Below are 15997 nucleotides of genomic sequence, written 5' to 3'. Positions count from 1 at the left end.
CCTCCTCCCGCCTGAACAGCTAGCGGGTTGAGGCCATTACCTGGCGGCACGAGGCAGGTAGAATCTCCGCAGCAGCTACGAAAACAGACGCACGGAAATGGCAGAACATATTTTTGTGTTTCTTGCTCTAAGTGCCGCACGAGAAGATAAATGGTAAAGAAAAGCGCTCAAAGGCTGAAGGAAAGAGAAGTCCATACGCATGGTGTTTGCCAACACGCTAAAGTGGAACAAACCCCTTTCTTACCGACGGTGCCATCTTGTTCTTCAGAACAGCTGGTATAATGCGTACCCCGTACTTTATTTGATGAGGGCACCTAATTAAAATTCCCCACAACAACTCATACGCCTAAAAAAACACTTTATGTTGACTTTGTGAATAGAACATACGATGGGACTAGGCCACTCCTTGCAGTTTCGATTTTCTCAGCTAGTAACACCTACTGCACGTTTTTTTACAAGGACATGGCAGTAGATATCTGTACCGACAAATTCCAGCTAAGTTTTTTAAACGCATAGCAATAAAATGTAAAAACAAATAAACTTCATTTCTCGTAATGAAGTGAGATTAACTTGATGGCTAAAACTAGCATCATAATAGTATTGTCCTTAGGTCTAATGCCTGCGTCTTCCTCTGACGTGTAACCGTCACACTGCAGCAAAAGCACGAAGTACGTACAAGCAGAGCGCGTGCTGCTGAACGGGCAGGTGTGCGGATGCTTCCTCATTGACAATATTGGGCATTGTAAAGGACCTCAAGCTATCCTCTCTCGGATGTCGCATTTTTAAAGAATTTTGTACACTGTACATTGTGATACGACCCAGCCGGAAAATTCGATATTTGAAAAGAGTGGGAGTAATGTCATCGAGGTAATATCTTTGTTTACAAAATCTCCTTGTCATGTTTCCATGAAAATATGATTTACGTAAATTATCTGGGCATACAGTATGCCACACATGCTTACCTCAACCACACGCACTTTCTGAATGGCTGTGTAAAAACTGAATCTACCATGAGCGTGTACCGACAGGTGGTCACATAATTACAGTGGACATTTTATGTTCACCAACCTAGTCGAACTTTCGTGACTTCACAGAAGTTTAGGAATTCACTTAGACTGTCACGGCCCCTAACGTTACGCCCAAACGGAATTGGCTTAAACTGGTCATAAAGTGCAATATAGAGTACCCATTTAGACAGTCATTTACATCATGTGTGAAGGAGGCGGGTGCATGTAAACAAAAACAAATAAGTAACTTGCAGTTCGAGTTCCAAGCCACAGCAAACACTAAATCCATGTCTGAGTATACCTGTCACACTTGGTGCAGCTCACTGAGATATACAAAAACATGATAGTTTGAACACCTATGTATGTCCTGGTCCAGGTTAATAATTGCGAGAAGAAGTTATCTCAAAGCAGGAAAGAAAAGCAGGAAAATGGTGTCGGATGGCAGCCGCCCCATCCACAGCTGAGCACCTCAAATAGGCTGGCATTCCCTGGATCCTCCACTTTTCTCCTTTTACTGATGAGATGTGAACCCTATAATGTATGCAGAAGCCTGTGCTGGACTTGGGCCTCCGACACTGGACTTCATGGCTTTTCTCCTGCGAGGCTGAGAACAAGAGGTGGCCCATCGTATAAAAACTGTTAAGAGGGATTTACGAAAATACCCCTATAAAGATATGAGAAAGAACAGTGGCAAGATAGCTGTAAACGTAGATTAAATATCAAAACAAACAAATTGACTGTTTTTGTCTTCTTCTGTAGCATCAGCAGAAGTGGATTCTTCCTTGTGCATATATGCTTTTTTTGCATCGAGAGAAGAGATTGGAAAATCAAAAAGACACTGCATTGAGCATGGAGACGTGGTGGCGATTCCGTGCGCAGGTGGAGCCCAATGCCTCTCTTGTTTTTTCACCAGTTTTCCCAGGAGGGATGTTTATTGAATCTTAGCACCAAGTAGCTAGCTGTCTGGTAAGTGTGGAACATGGACATCCTGAGACTGCGGGCAAGATTAGAAGTTTGGTTTCTTGTTATTTATTCCTCATGATCCACAGCCGTGGGGAAATAACAGAAAGTGATACTATACAGAGTGTTCTCCCTCCCCTGCCTCACACATTTGGTCTTTGACATATACGTGTAGCCCTCACTGGTGGGTATATGGCCCATGTTACATTGGCTATTTCCCTCTTTGTCAACTATTTTGTCCTTCTTTTGTTGAATACTGGATTCATATTGGTCTATAATGCTGTTGTTAATTATGTTTACTTCTGTACTTATATTTCTTTGTGATTGTTTGTTTCTTGAAAGTACATGCATATCTATATGTGTGATATGTCATTTCATCAACACAACATTCTGAGTTTGCATCTGGTCCCATCTCTATCTTTCACACTGTAAGTGTATTGAGCCCTTCCTTTTACGACTGGGACCGATGAGTATAGCTTACTATGACCATACTATGGGTCTTTGTACTCACTGGCACGACTTTTTCAACCTCCCCTTCACTTATGCACTACTAATTTCTATTTCATTACTCCAAGATGGCTGCCGTTTTGTTTCACTAGTTCGTGAGCGTTTACAGACTTTTCCGATCAGCGATTAGTCCCTTTTTAATTTTCACCATCACCAATACAAACGGGCAACAAGGGCCGCGCTCACAGACTTGCACACTCGTTCATGGATCGGCCAGACGACTTTTCCGGCTCCACATTGTGACACAGTAAGACTTTGTGTCTGTGTCGTCTCTTATCCACCCAACGTTACTGCTGGCGTTGATCGCTCGGTTAGTTTTTGGGTAGTTTCAACTGTTATTAATGTTTCAGACTGGCGTCTGCATCGCGGAATAGGCATGCTCACCGATGACGTGTGACCGCTTTATACGATTCTGACATTCCATTAATTCTTAATGTTACTGTCATGGTACTTAGGTCACATTTTTCCAATGATTACTAGTTTGGATTATTCCTTACGTTGTAAGACTTGGGATTCTTCCCAATTGGTACTACTGTTACAACACTTTATAATGTTAACGTATTCTTTGTGTAACATGTGTGTCTTTAGCATTTAGTGCCACTAATGGTCCGTTTCTGGATTAGTCCGTGATTTCATTACATTGCATTTGTTTTGTCAATGTATTGCTACCAATAGGGAAACATTTAGTTTCTGCTTACCTACCCAATGCTGGACAAACACCTTCCGTTTCTACTCCTTTTTCACCTCCATGCAGATATTGTGGCTTGAGGCTTATCAGGGCTGTTTTCAGTCTCCATGGTCACTACTGGGACTCCATGCACCCTAAGTTCGGGAGTCACTACCATTAACAGATTTTATCAAGGTATTGTAGTACCAAGGTATACATTATCTTTCCATTTTGTCACTTCCTTAGTCTTTACAGTGGCCAATCACTGCCATTTATCAATTATTATCTATCTTTCCAGAACTACACCCACTTGCCTAACCGTAGGCTCTCCAACTTTTCCTACCTGGCCGGATGGTCTAGGTACATTTATATTTAAATGTTTTTAATCCTTTCACCTCTCAAGCACGTTTTAGCTCCTATACGGGCTCATACTGCTAACCTGGAACACGTTCCTCACTTGCCTAGCACTTGGACCACAGACACTTTGTATATGCTTTCAGGATTTTTCACTTGGGGTGTCCCTCTAATTGCACAGCAACCAGGTTTCTCTCTAATTGCTTACCGTGCCATGCCTACCCTCTCTTTTCTCTGCTCACTTGGGTTGCACATTTCTTGCTACCTTCTTTTTTGTACACATTTAATAGGTTACCTTTTGGCACAAATTGTGTTTCATTAATTATGGGTATCGTTACATACAAGTTTGTCTATATCATTGTTTTGCAGCCTTGATGAAGTCACCTGAGTGACGAAACACGTGTTGGCTGTATTTTGAAGAACGCGTTATCTGTTTTGAGGCAAACTGTGCCTCCAAATAAAGACACCTTTTCCAACGGACTTGGGACATTTACGTATTCCTTCTTCAAATTCAGTGTCCTACCAGGGATACAAATCCTTGCATTGTGATTAGACTGTAGATTTGTGTGCTGTGGTCACATTGTGTTTATTGTTATTGTGTACATCGGTACACATTTTTGTGTCTACTGGGTAGTAAGGCACCTGACCACTTGGCACCTACTTTGGACTGTGTTTACATTCGTAACTTATATTGTATTTACTCCCTGGATGTGCAGCAATTCTCACCCTTACTACCCCTCATCATTGTCCTAGGCTTAGCTTTGTCCGGTTGTGGTGAGCTGCACTCTGGGTTACAATACTGCTTGATAACTGTTTCCGTATTTATTAATTAATTTGTATCAATTTACTGGGCATGTCCTCATTTGATGACAATCGGGACACCTTAGCAGCAGAACTCTTTTCTAAGAAACCCTCATCTCTACATACAGTAAATAATGCACCTACAAGAGAAGGACTTAGACACAAATTTATCAAACTAGAGAGACTTAAAAAACAGGAATTAGCGCAATGGTGAGACATTACAACCCTTAAACGCTACTTGGAACTGAAACAGGTACCTAGGGGATTACAAGTAATAATCTTTCCCTCATTTGAAGATCTCGTCCCTGATCTCTTAGGGGAATGGGAACACTTAATCTCTTCCACCTCGTTTGGCATGATCAACATACTTATCAAACATGCTGACAGAAAGAGGAACAAATTATTACTTGACATCGCTTCACTTGAGGATGAGATTAAGAATCTCAATCTCACAGAGGCAACCAACAAGAATTATACCATTCTGAAGGAGATACTGAATGGGTACCAACTGTATATTAAGGACAAGAAAATGAGGAAACTAATCAGGGATGAGAACGACTATAGCAATGGTCGAATATACACCTTTGCACGTAGATTCGATCAGGTCAACAAAGATACCAGCAGTAAAACAACAAAGATTACTACCCCAGTTGGGTCAGCCACCAGTAGTTTATCAGACATTTCTAATCTATCTAGCAATGGTTTGGATTCATCTATAGAGGGGTCCACCAGTAACTTACCCCTACAGAGTGCCCGCCAACAATCATCTTTTTTAGAGGAACTGGGCCGATACAGAAGGGGTGTACGCCAAAATTTCAACAGACCAAGTACAAATCCAAACCCACCCGCGGGGGGGGGAAACATAATAACAAACAACAGGGAGGGTGTAACAACTCGCTCTACCTCAAAAACCCAAAGAACATGAACAGCAATACCAATCCAGATCCCCCCACCCCGCTAGGGGACTCCGTACAGGTTATCAATCTGTCTACTCTTGATTTGTCTACATATGAAATAAATGTTTTGAAAAAGGGTCTGGGCTTCTGTCTTACTTCCAAACCTGATTTTACCACCATACATATTGATCTTTTCAAATTCATACTGCATCTCAAACTCAAAAAGTTTTTTCTTAATAAACCTGTGACTAACAAAACTTCCCACATTCTCTCACAAGCTTGCACTCAATCAATTAAGGACTTGCTAGACATTCACATGATCCTTTCACTTGACACTACCACTCTACCGACCCCTTCTCTTGGTGAACTACTATCCCATCTGGACATTCCACCAAATCTGGATCTTGATAGCGGGTTTAAACCCAAATCCACATTTGTACCAGTATTACCACCGGACAACTACATTGATGTTTTTTACAAAGCAGTTAGTACAGAATTGTTTCACCTTGAGGATAAACTCAAGACCTGTACACCCAGAACAAATAACAACCTCAACCGTGGTGAACTCTTGGCCTTGCAGAGACTCTCCACATGCACTGACATAGTCATCAGGGAGGCCGATAAAGGGGGGAATGTTGTGGTAATGAACAGATCTGATTATGTGTCTGAAATCAATAGACAACTTATTGACAAACAGGCATACACACAGCTGCAGGACAACCCCCAACCTGGGATCACCAATATGATAGATAACAAGTTGACATATTGGAAGAATCTATGCCTCCTGTCAGATTTGGAATACAAGTACTTATACAATGGTACACCCCGGGCACCCTGCATATACATCTTACCCAAGGTCCATAAATCAGGGAGTTTTCTGCCAGGTAGATCCATCATTCCTGGCATTGGTTCACCAACAGAACACATCTCAGAATATATTGATTCTTTCCTCCAGCCATTAGTACACAACCTAACTTCATACATTCAGGACACCAGGGATTTGTTATGTCAACTGGAAGATATTGAATGGTCAGATGAGTGCATGTTTGTCAGCTTTGATGTAAGTTCTCTTTACACTTCCATTCACCTTGAGATCGGTCTAGAGATGCTCTCGGCAGCTCTCGCTGATCGCGATGCTACACTGTACGAACACAACCTTATGCTTCTTGACTTAACACGTCTGGTACTTGAGAACAATGTATTCCTACATGAAGAAAGCTGGTACCAACAGCACCAGGGAGTAGCTATGGGAGCTAAATTCTCTCCCTCATATGCGAATCTCTATATGGGACAATTTGAGAAGCTACACCTTTGGGCTAGATGCCCTACTCATATCACCCAACGCATTTTGTATTGGGGGAGATACATTGACGATATATTGGCCATCTGGACTGGCAGCAGCGAGGACCTCAGTGCACTCGTAGACCACTTAAATTCCAATTAATTTAGCTTAGTGTTCATACACAAAGTGGATTGTGCCCAAATTGAGTTTCTAGACCTACTTCTGTATATTACCGGAAACAAGATTTCTTCCAGACTGTACAGGAAACCAACGGCATGTAACTCTATTCTTCACGCACATAGCGCACATCCCCTAACACAAATAAAGGCTATCCCTTATGGGGAAATGGTAAGAGTACGCCGCAATTGCAGTGACACTGGGATTTTCAAACATGAGCTTGAAAACTTGGCACAACGTTTCCGAGATAGTGGGTACACAGAAGATCTCATCTCGGTGGCGAGTAGACGCATTTCCTCCAAAGACCAGCACTCATTATTGATTAGAGGCCATAAAAAAGCTCGCACAGATAGGTCCAAAAAGTGGCCTGTTTCTTTTGTCACCCAGTACAGCCCTGCCAGCAAGACAGTGCTACGCGTCCTCAAAAAGCACTGGCATGTGTTACTTCTGGACTCTAGTTTGAAAGATTCTATTGGAAGTTCGCCAGCTATTACACACAGTAGGGGTCGTACCCTTAGGAATATTTTGTGCCCTAGTTTTCTTGCTCCTTCCTTACAGGCACATCCACCGTCATGGATTCCTGGCAAACCAAAGGGTTTTTTCAAGTGCGGCTGTTGTGTATCTTGTCTAGCCTGTAGCCGGCTATCCGGCTACGCGGCCCCCATGTCTCTGGTTGCCTTGACGACCGGGGGGCCGGCCTCAGCAATGCGAACCTGGACTTCCGGGCTCTGGAGCTGATGAATGGGGAAGACGGACTAAACGAGGAAGAGGACGGTGACGAGCGAGGACGCTGGATCACGGAGCGAGACACAGAGGAGAACATACCGGAGCAGCCCAAGGCGGAACCAGAGAATCCTGACCGCGTCAGGGACACGGGAGGCCGGAGAACCCAGGAACCGAGTGAAGAAGCACCAAAGCCCCGCCACGTCCCAGGAGGGGCGTGGCTCTCCAAGGTACGGTCCCTTCTGAGGGACAAACAATTGTTTCACCTAGGGAGGGACGAAAGGAGGGAGGAGGGCAGAGGAAAGGGAAAGGGAATTGAGGAGGAGGAAAAGGGGAACGGGCAAAAAGGCAAGACACCAGAGAGCAGTTTAAATAAAAGGACAGCACTGTTGGTGAGCAAAACAACACTAGAACTGGCGCCATAATAAAATCTGATCCATCACCGAGGGTGACCAGCTCACATTCTACCGCTCATTACTTCCCACATACGCACCCGGGATCTCTCTCTCTCTCTCTCTCTCTCACTCTCTCTCTCTCTCTCTCTCTTTCCTTTTTGTCCCTATCGTTCTATACGATTCCTGTAGAGTATAACCACCCCGACTTACCTTCCCTTTCCTTCTTTTTCGGTACGTCGGGAGACACAGCCAAGGATCTTCGCCAGTCAAGCAGGAAGCTGTGAAAAGGACAAAGGGAGAAACTGGACTGAGATAACACCAAGATACTGTCACCCCAATAATAACTTGTAAATAAACACCTTATCACTTACCTGAGTCTATGAGTCCTTTTGTCACCGACCCACGTAACATAGCCATTAACAGAACTGTATCTTTCTCTTACAACACGAAGAACATTTATCATATCAGAGAGTTCATGAATTGCAACACCAGGTATACGGTTTATTGTGTAATTTGTGTATGTGGTCTGATTTACGTGGGTAGTACAATACGTCCACTGAAGGAACGCATCCAGGAACACGTTAGAGCTTTTAGGAATCATAACACAACTTATCCCCTTGCTGTTCACTTAAATTCACAACACGGGGAGAAAGATCTTCTTAATGTAAGATTTCATGGCATAACTCAGATGTCCAATTCACCCAGATGGGGTAAGACCTTTGCAAATGTGAGGCGAAATGGATCCTGAAACTTTGTGCAGTTGAACAGGGGCTAACACTGACCGGGAATTACATGTTTTCCTTACGTAACTTTTCGTGTTTCATCACTGTCCAACACCTCATTTTCTTGTTATGACTCTGTACTACTGAACGACCAGCATTTTGCTTGAATCACACGTGTTCCCCTATTGTTAAACTACCTTGTCCTTTATTTGTTGACTATGTAACTCGTTACTCTGTATTATTGAATGACCAGTACTTCACTTGACATATACGTGTAGCCCTCACTGGTGGGTATATGGCCCATGTTACATTGGCTATTTCCCTCTTTGTCAACTATTTTCTCCTTCTTTTGTTGACTACTGGATTCATATTGGTCTATACTGCTGTTGTTAATTATGTTTACTTCTGTACTTATATTTCTTTGTGATTGTTTGTTTCTTGAAAGTACATGCATATCTATACGTGTGATATGTCATTTCATCAACACAACATTCTGAGTTTGCATCTGGTCCCATCTCTATCTTTCACACTGTAAGTATATTGAGCCCTTCCTTTCACCGACTGGGACCGATGAGTATAGCTTACTATGACCATACTATGGGTCTTTGTACTCACTGGCACGACTTTTTCAACCTCCCCTTCACTTATGCACTACTAATTTCTATTTTATTACTCCAAGATGGCCGCCGTTTTGTTTCACTAGTTCGTGAGCGTTTACAGACGTTTCCGATCAGCAATTAGTCCTTTTTTAATTTTCACCATCACCAATACAAACGGGCAACAAGTGCCACGCTCCCAGACTTGCACACTCGTTCATGGATCGGCCGGACGACTTTTCCGGCTCCACATTGTGACACAGTAAGACTTTGTGTCTGTGTCGTCTCTTATCTACCCAACGTTACTGCTGGCGTTCATCGCTCGGTTATTTTTTGGGTAGTTTCAACTGTTAATAATGTTTCAGACTGGCGTCTGCATCCCGGAATAGGCATGCTCACCGATGCCGTGTGACCGCTTTATACGATTCTGACATTCCATTAATTCTTAATGTTACTGTTATGGTACTAGGTCACATTTTTCCAATGATTACTAGTTTGGATTATTCCTTACGTTGTAAGACTTGGGATTCTTCCCAATTGGTACTACTGTTACAACACTTTATAATGTTAATGTATTCTTTGTGTAACGTGTGTGTCTTTAGCATTTAGTGCCACTAATGGTCCATTTCTGGATTAGTCCGTGATTTTATTACATTGCATTTGTTTTGTCAATGTATTGCTACCAATAGAGAAACATTTTGTTTCTGCTTACCTACCCAATGCTGGACAAACTCTTTCCGTTTCTACTCCTTTTTCACCTCCATGCAGATATTGTGGCTTGAGGTTTATCAGGGCCGTTTTCAGTCTTCATGGTCACTACTGCGACTCCATGCACCCTAAGTTCGGGAGACACTACCATTAACAGATTTTTCAAGGTATTGTAGTACCAAGGTATACATTATCTTTCCATTTTGTGGCTTCCTTAGTCTTTACGGTGGCCAATCACTGCCATTTCTCAATTATTATCTATCTTTCCAGAACTACACCCACTTGCCTAACCGTAGGCTCTCCAACTTTTCCTAGCTGGCTGGATGGTCTAGGTACATTTATATTTTAATGTTTTAATCCTTTCACCTCTCAAACACGTTTTAGCTCCTATACGGGCTCATACTGCTAACTTGGAACACGTTCCCCACTTGCCTAGCACTTGGACCACGGACACTTTGTATATGCTTTCAGGATTTTTCACTTGGGGTGTCCCTCTAATTGCACAACAACCAGGTTTCTCTCTAATTGCTTACCGTGCCATGCCTACCCTCTCTTTTCTCTGCTCACTTGGGTTGCACATTTCTTGCTACCTTCTTTTTTGTACACATTTAATAGGTTACCTTTTGGCACAAATTGTTTTTCATTAATTATGGGTATCGTTACATACAAGTTTGTCTATATCATTGTTTTGCAGCCTTGATGAAGTCACCTGAGTGACAAAACACGTGTTGGCTGTATTTTGAAGAACGCGTTATCTGTTTTGAGGCAAACTGTGCCTCCAAATAAAGACACCTTCTCCTACGGACTTGGGACATTTACGTATTCCTTCTTCAACTTCAGTGTCCTACCAGGGATACAAATCCTTGCATTGTGATTAGACTGTACATTTGTGTGCTGTGGTCACATTGTGTTTACATTTGGTCTTTTTCACCGTGAAAAAAAAGGAGAAACAAAAGGGAATGATGATAAGGGGATTGTCACTAAGCCCATTACTGCAAAGTTGGATTGGTGAATTTCAGAGCAAGAAGTATAAGCTACATCACTCCAATAGAGGGATGTATATCAGGAGAGACATGTGATGTGGGGTTTTGTCTCACATAAGCCAGATAATAGGATTTCTGGCTCATGAGGTTCCGGGTCCCTCTACTGAAACATTGTTGCACCAGTTTCAGGACCCTCCCCAGGTGATCATTCTAGTGTATGTTCTGGATGTTATTTAAAAAGAATGTGGAAAGATCCTGACATTATTACTCCGCCTAGATTCATAAACAAATTCTAGCATCAGGCACACTGGATTACCAGATTCTTTTATTGTTCACTCTTAGACGGAAGCCTACTTATTCACAATTCCCCAGACAGCTGAATGCCCTGAGGACACTGCTAACGCAGCCGATGCCACTGCCCATGTCGCTGCTGGAGCTTGCTGCGTCACTGCCTCATTGTCCTGCAGCCTGTTGCTGGAGCTTGAGGCCTCACTCTCAGCTGCCCCGCCACCCCACTGTCCCAGGGGCTGCGCCTGAGCCAAGAACCCAACTGGAACCCGATTCTACAGGACCCTCGGCTATCAGGCATCTGTTTTTGCACCTGCACTGGGCACTGCTACTACTCCTGTGCAGGGTGCTTGTGCCTGCACCCACCAGACTGCAGTTCAATTGGGTCAACCTGAGCAGTCCAGAGTAAGGAAGCCTGAGGAGTGGAAGGTTCGCCACACAGAAAGAGGTGAGGAAGAGGCGCGGCCACACCGCACCACAGCGGAATCTCTTGCAGCGCAGCATATAGGGGGGCTGTTAGAAATGGAGTCTCTAGTTGGCAGTTGTTTGCACCCTGTCCAAGTAGGGACCCTCACTCTAGCCAGGGTAAGGGAGCCACCCAGCTAAGATAACCAATGCTCACCCCCTTGGTACCTTGGCAATCACAGGCTGGCTTATCTCAGAGGCACTGTGTAAAGTATTTGTACACACACAGTAACACAGTGAATACACCATAAAGTACTCCACACCAGTTTAGAAAAATAGCCAATATTTATCTGAGTAAAACAAGCCCAAAACGACAAAAATCCAACACACACAAGAAAGGATACAACATTTCAAAATTAAATCTTAGTATAGTGCTTAGAAACACAATAATTGCAACAGGGGCTATCACAGCGTCTTGACGCAGTCACTTCCAACAGTCCAATACCACTCGTGAGGGAGTGTGGGCCGGTCATGGAGTCGCATGGACTCCAGGTACAGTACCTTGGAAAACGAGGAGGAAACAAAGATGTTGCGCGGAGTCCGGAAGGTGAGGCATTGCTGGAGCAGGTGCAGTGTCGGTGCCTTTTTGCTACCGGAGAGCTGAGGCATTGTTTGTGCTAGGCAAGGGAGGCGAGGCGTCGGTTCCTTACGGTTGCAGGGGAGGTGATGCAGCTTCGGTAGTGAGGCGTCGGTTCAATACAACAAGGCATGATCGATTAATCCAGCAGGTCAGGATGTGAGGTTTCAACTTTGCAGTGTTTTGATGACACCACAGGGCCAAAGGTGCTGCAGCAGAGTCAGAATGAGGTGTCATGGACGTCAGTGACACAGCACTCAGGACTCAGGCTGTGGCAGGACTTTGGAGGCGCTGTGGTGGCATCAGGCCTGCATTGTGGGTCATGGTCATTGTACTCAGTGGGCACCATGGCTCTGAGCAGGCATCAGTGCGGAGTCGGAGAGCGGTGCCGGTTTCCCAAGTTGCTCTGGAGTCAATGTGCTTAGTTTCTTCGTCGTTGCACCAGAGCTCACTTCCAAGGGCCCAGGACATGGATTTGGCACCACTTGGCAAGTCAGGACTCTTAACAAGAGAGCCCAGGCACTGGCAAGTAAATTCTTTGGTGGCTCTTAGACCTCTTAACAGGAGACAAGCTAAGTTCAAGTCCTTGGAGAACTTTGGAAAGCAGGATGAGAAAGCCAAGTCCAGTCTTTTCACTCCCAGGACAGAAGCAGCAAGTAGGAGGCCAGCAAAACAAAGCAACAGGCAGAGTGGCAATCCCTCCTACAGCACCCAGCTCTTCTTCCTGGCAGAATCTAACCATACAGTGTCAGAGGTCCAGTACGTGTACCCATTTCTGTCTTTGAGGTAGGCAAACTTCAAAGATATGTCTTTGTATTGCACAAGACCCTGCCTTTTCCTGCTCTGGCCCCAGACACACCTCAGTGGATTGGAGATTGCTTTGTGTGAGGCTAGGCACATCCCTATTCAGATGCAAGTGTCAGCTCCTCCCATCGCTCCAGCACAGGAAGACCCATCAGGATATGCAAGGAACACCTCAACTCCTGTTGTGTGACTGTCTAGAGTGAATGTACAAACAGCTCACCTGTCACCCTGACCCAGACAGGTATTCCACAGAAAGGCAAAGGCACAGAATGGTTAAGCTAGAAAATGCCCACTTTCTAAAAGTGGCATTTTCAAACTTACAATTCAAAAAACAACTTCACTAAAAGTTGTGTTTTTAAATTGTGAGTTCCAAGACTCCAAACACATATCTCTAACAGTTCCCAATGGAAAATTACACTTAAAAGATATTTCAAGGCAAATCCCATGTTAGCCTATGTGAGAGACAGGTCTTGCAATAGTGAAAAACAAATGTAGCAGTATTTCACTACCAGGACATGTCCTACCTTTTAAATATACTGCACCCTGCCCATGGGGCTGCATTGGCCTACTGTAGGGGTGACTTACATGTAGCAAAAGGGTGTGCACTTGTCAACTCAGCTCCTTTCTGGCTGAGGCACGGCAGCACAATTAATGCCTCAACAGACGCGTAATTAATGGAAGAGCTACACCTGGGCACTGTCGGGCACTGTGCAGTGAAAACAAAGGGGAAAATTGACCTATAAGAATAGCAACAGGCCCCAGGTGCCCCCAGTAGTGTCAGCAAAAGACCAGGTCTTACAATAACTGCCTGCAACTTCCAACATAACATGCAGGACATAACACACATGGCGCTGTACTCCCTCGCGCCTGTGCTGAACACTGTCTTACTACGAGGAATAGCGGGTTAGCAGGATCAGTTGTGCTAAGTAGTATGTAATAAATTGACAGTGACCTGGGGCACTGTCATCTAATTGTTTGTGCCATCCAGTGCTTTCCAGTCTCTCAAACGATTTCGAAAATGGCACCACCGGGTACACTAGCCTTGAGCAAAAGACTAAGGGCCAGATGTATCATTTTTCACAATAGCGATTACCTAATTGTGATTTTCAGCTAATCACAATTACGTAATCGCTATTGGAATGTATGAAACTCGAGGTGTTTCATACTGTGATTCGCAAGGGCTCGGAAATGGACCTACCTCATTATTATTCATGAGGTAGGTCGCATTTTGCGAGCCATTGCGAATGCCTACAATTACAGGGATGGTAGCCTGCGGAGCTCAGCAGACCACCATGTCTGTGATTGTTTTTCAATAAAGCAATCTTTTTTTTTTAAATGTAGCCCGTTTTCTTTAAAGTAAAACGGGATGCGTTTAAAAATGAAAAGTTTTCTTTTCCTTTTTTAAGAGTAGGCAGTGGTCCGTGGGACCTCTGCCTGTTCTTAAAAAACGTTTTTGCATGCATTCACAAAGGGGAAGGGGTCCCTTGGGGACCCCTTCCCCTTTGTGAAGGGGTTACCACCTTCTTTAAGTAGGTGGTAACTGCGATTGTTTTGCGACCGCAGTCACAGTCACAAAACAATCATACATACCTCTGCGATTTGGTATTAGGGAGGGACGCTCTTGACACGTCCCTTCCTACTACCAAATCGGTATGTAGTCGCAAATCCAATTTGCGATTCGGTAACACGTTACTGAATCGCAAATTGGACTTGTTACATACCAAAACGCATTTTTGTGATCTCAAACGACCCATTAGGCTGTTTGCGATTGCAAAAATGTTTGATACATCTGGCCCTAAGTTATAGGTCCATACAGCATACCCCACAGTCCATTTAGTCCGGGCACAATGAGATCGGGCAGAGTAAGGCAGCAGGCCCCCACAACTGCCAATAAAAGGAAAAGAAACCACCATGATGCAAGTGGCACTAGCAAAAAAGGGCACAGAAAGGGGAGATTCTCCTGGTTCCAACCCTGCAAGAGACATCTGCATGTCTCCGTGGGGTCTCACCTCCTGCTTTGGCAACTGTTCCAAAGGCTAAAACACAAAACTTTCAGCCAAAAATATACATCAAATTTGCTTTCTTAAAAGATGCCGGGTTGGTGCTTTGTTCAGGTAATGATGGGGTTAACTGCCTTCCATCTCCACTACAACTGGTGGTCATGGATTTTTCCAAGTAGAAGTTTGAAGATACCAAAAGACCAACAAATATTGAAACTTCAATTGTCCTGGTTCCATCTGTAGGAAACAATGAGCAAGCAGGAATGGCAGTGTCTACAAGGAAGACAGATGCTAAGAACATTGAAAATGTAGCCGCACTTGTAGATGAAGCGTGGCACAATGAAGAAACTGGTGGCATGGATTGTATGGCTGTCATTGTTGGAGACAACAGCCCAACTAGGGGAGGGTTGCTTGCTGAGATTGAGGTAAGAAGAGTTCATTCCAGCTTGGGCCCCTTAACCATTAGTACTGGGTTGGCAACTACAACAGACTCAGCAACTGGCGTCCCTGCTCCTTTAGCCAACATACCAACGAGGAGGGAATCTCCAAATGCTGTGTGCAGGAAGTGATCTATACACTCATGACAACCAACAACCAATGGTGTGATTACGACCTTTGTGGATTGGATACTTCATCACAAACGTGACGGATATCCCGTCCGCCGATTTTCAAGTTCCATAGGATATAATGGAACTTGTAATACAGCGGACGGGAAATCTGTCACGTTTGTGACAGAGTATCTCATCTGCCAAGGTTGTAATCAGGCCCTTAGCGTGGAATCCCCCAAATGTTGCCAAAGCACACCAAATTTGTCACCTCATACACGAGTTCCAGAGAAGTCTCCTTTGCTAGCATCCAAGAAAAACTACAATACAAGACCACTTTTCAGGGACCAAGATCTGACGCTTACAGCAGTACAACAACTATCTTTATGAAAACAAGGCTGAAAAACAGGGCCCTAACTGAGACATCTCCTACTTTACAATGCACGAATGGGAGAAGCTTGTAGCTTCATATACACCAAACTCTCCCTTGGAGAAAAGCAGACAAACTTCTAATAGCGATCTCAAACAGGAGAAACAACA

This window comes from Pleurodeles waltl, chromosome 5 (assembly GCF_031143425.1).
Source record: "Pleurodeles waltl isolate 20211129_DDA chromosome 5, aPleWal1.hap1.20221129, whole genome shotgun sequence".
Taxonomy (NCBI): Eukaryota; Metazoa; Chordata; class Amphibia; order Caudata; family Salamandridae; genus Pleurodeles; species Pleurodeles waltl.
This window is presented reverse-complemented; position numbering follows the sequence as displayed.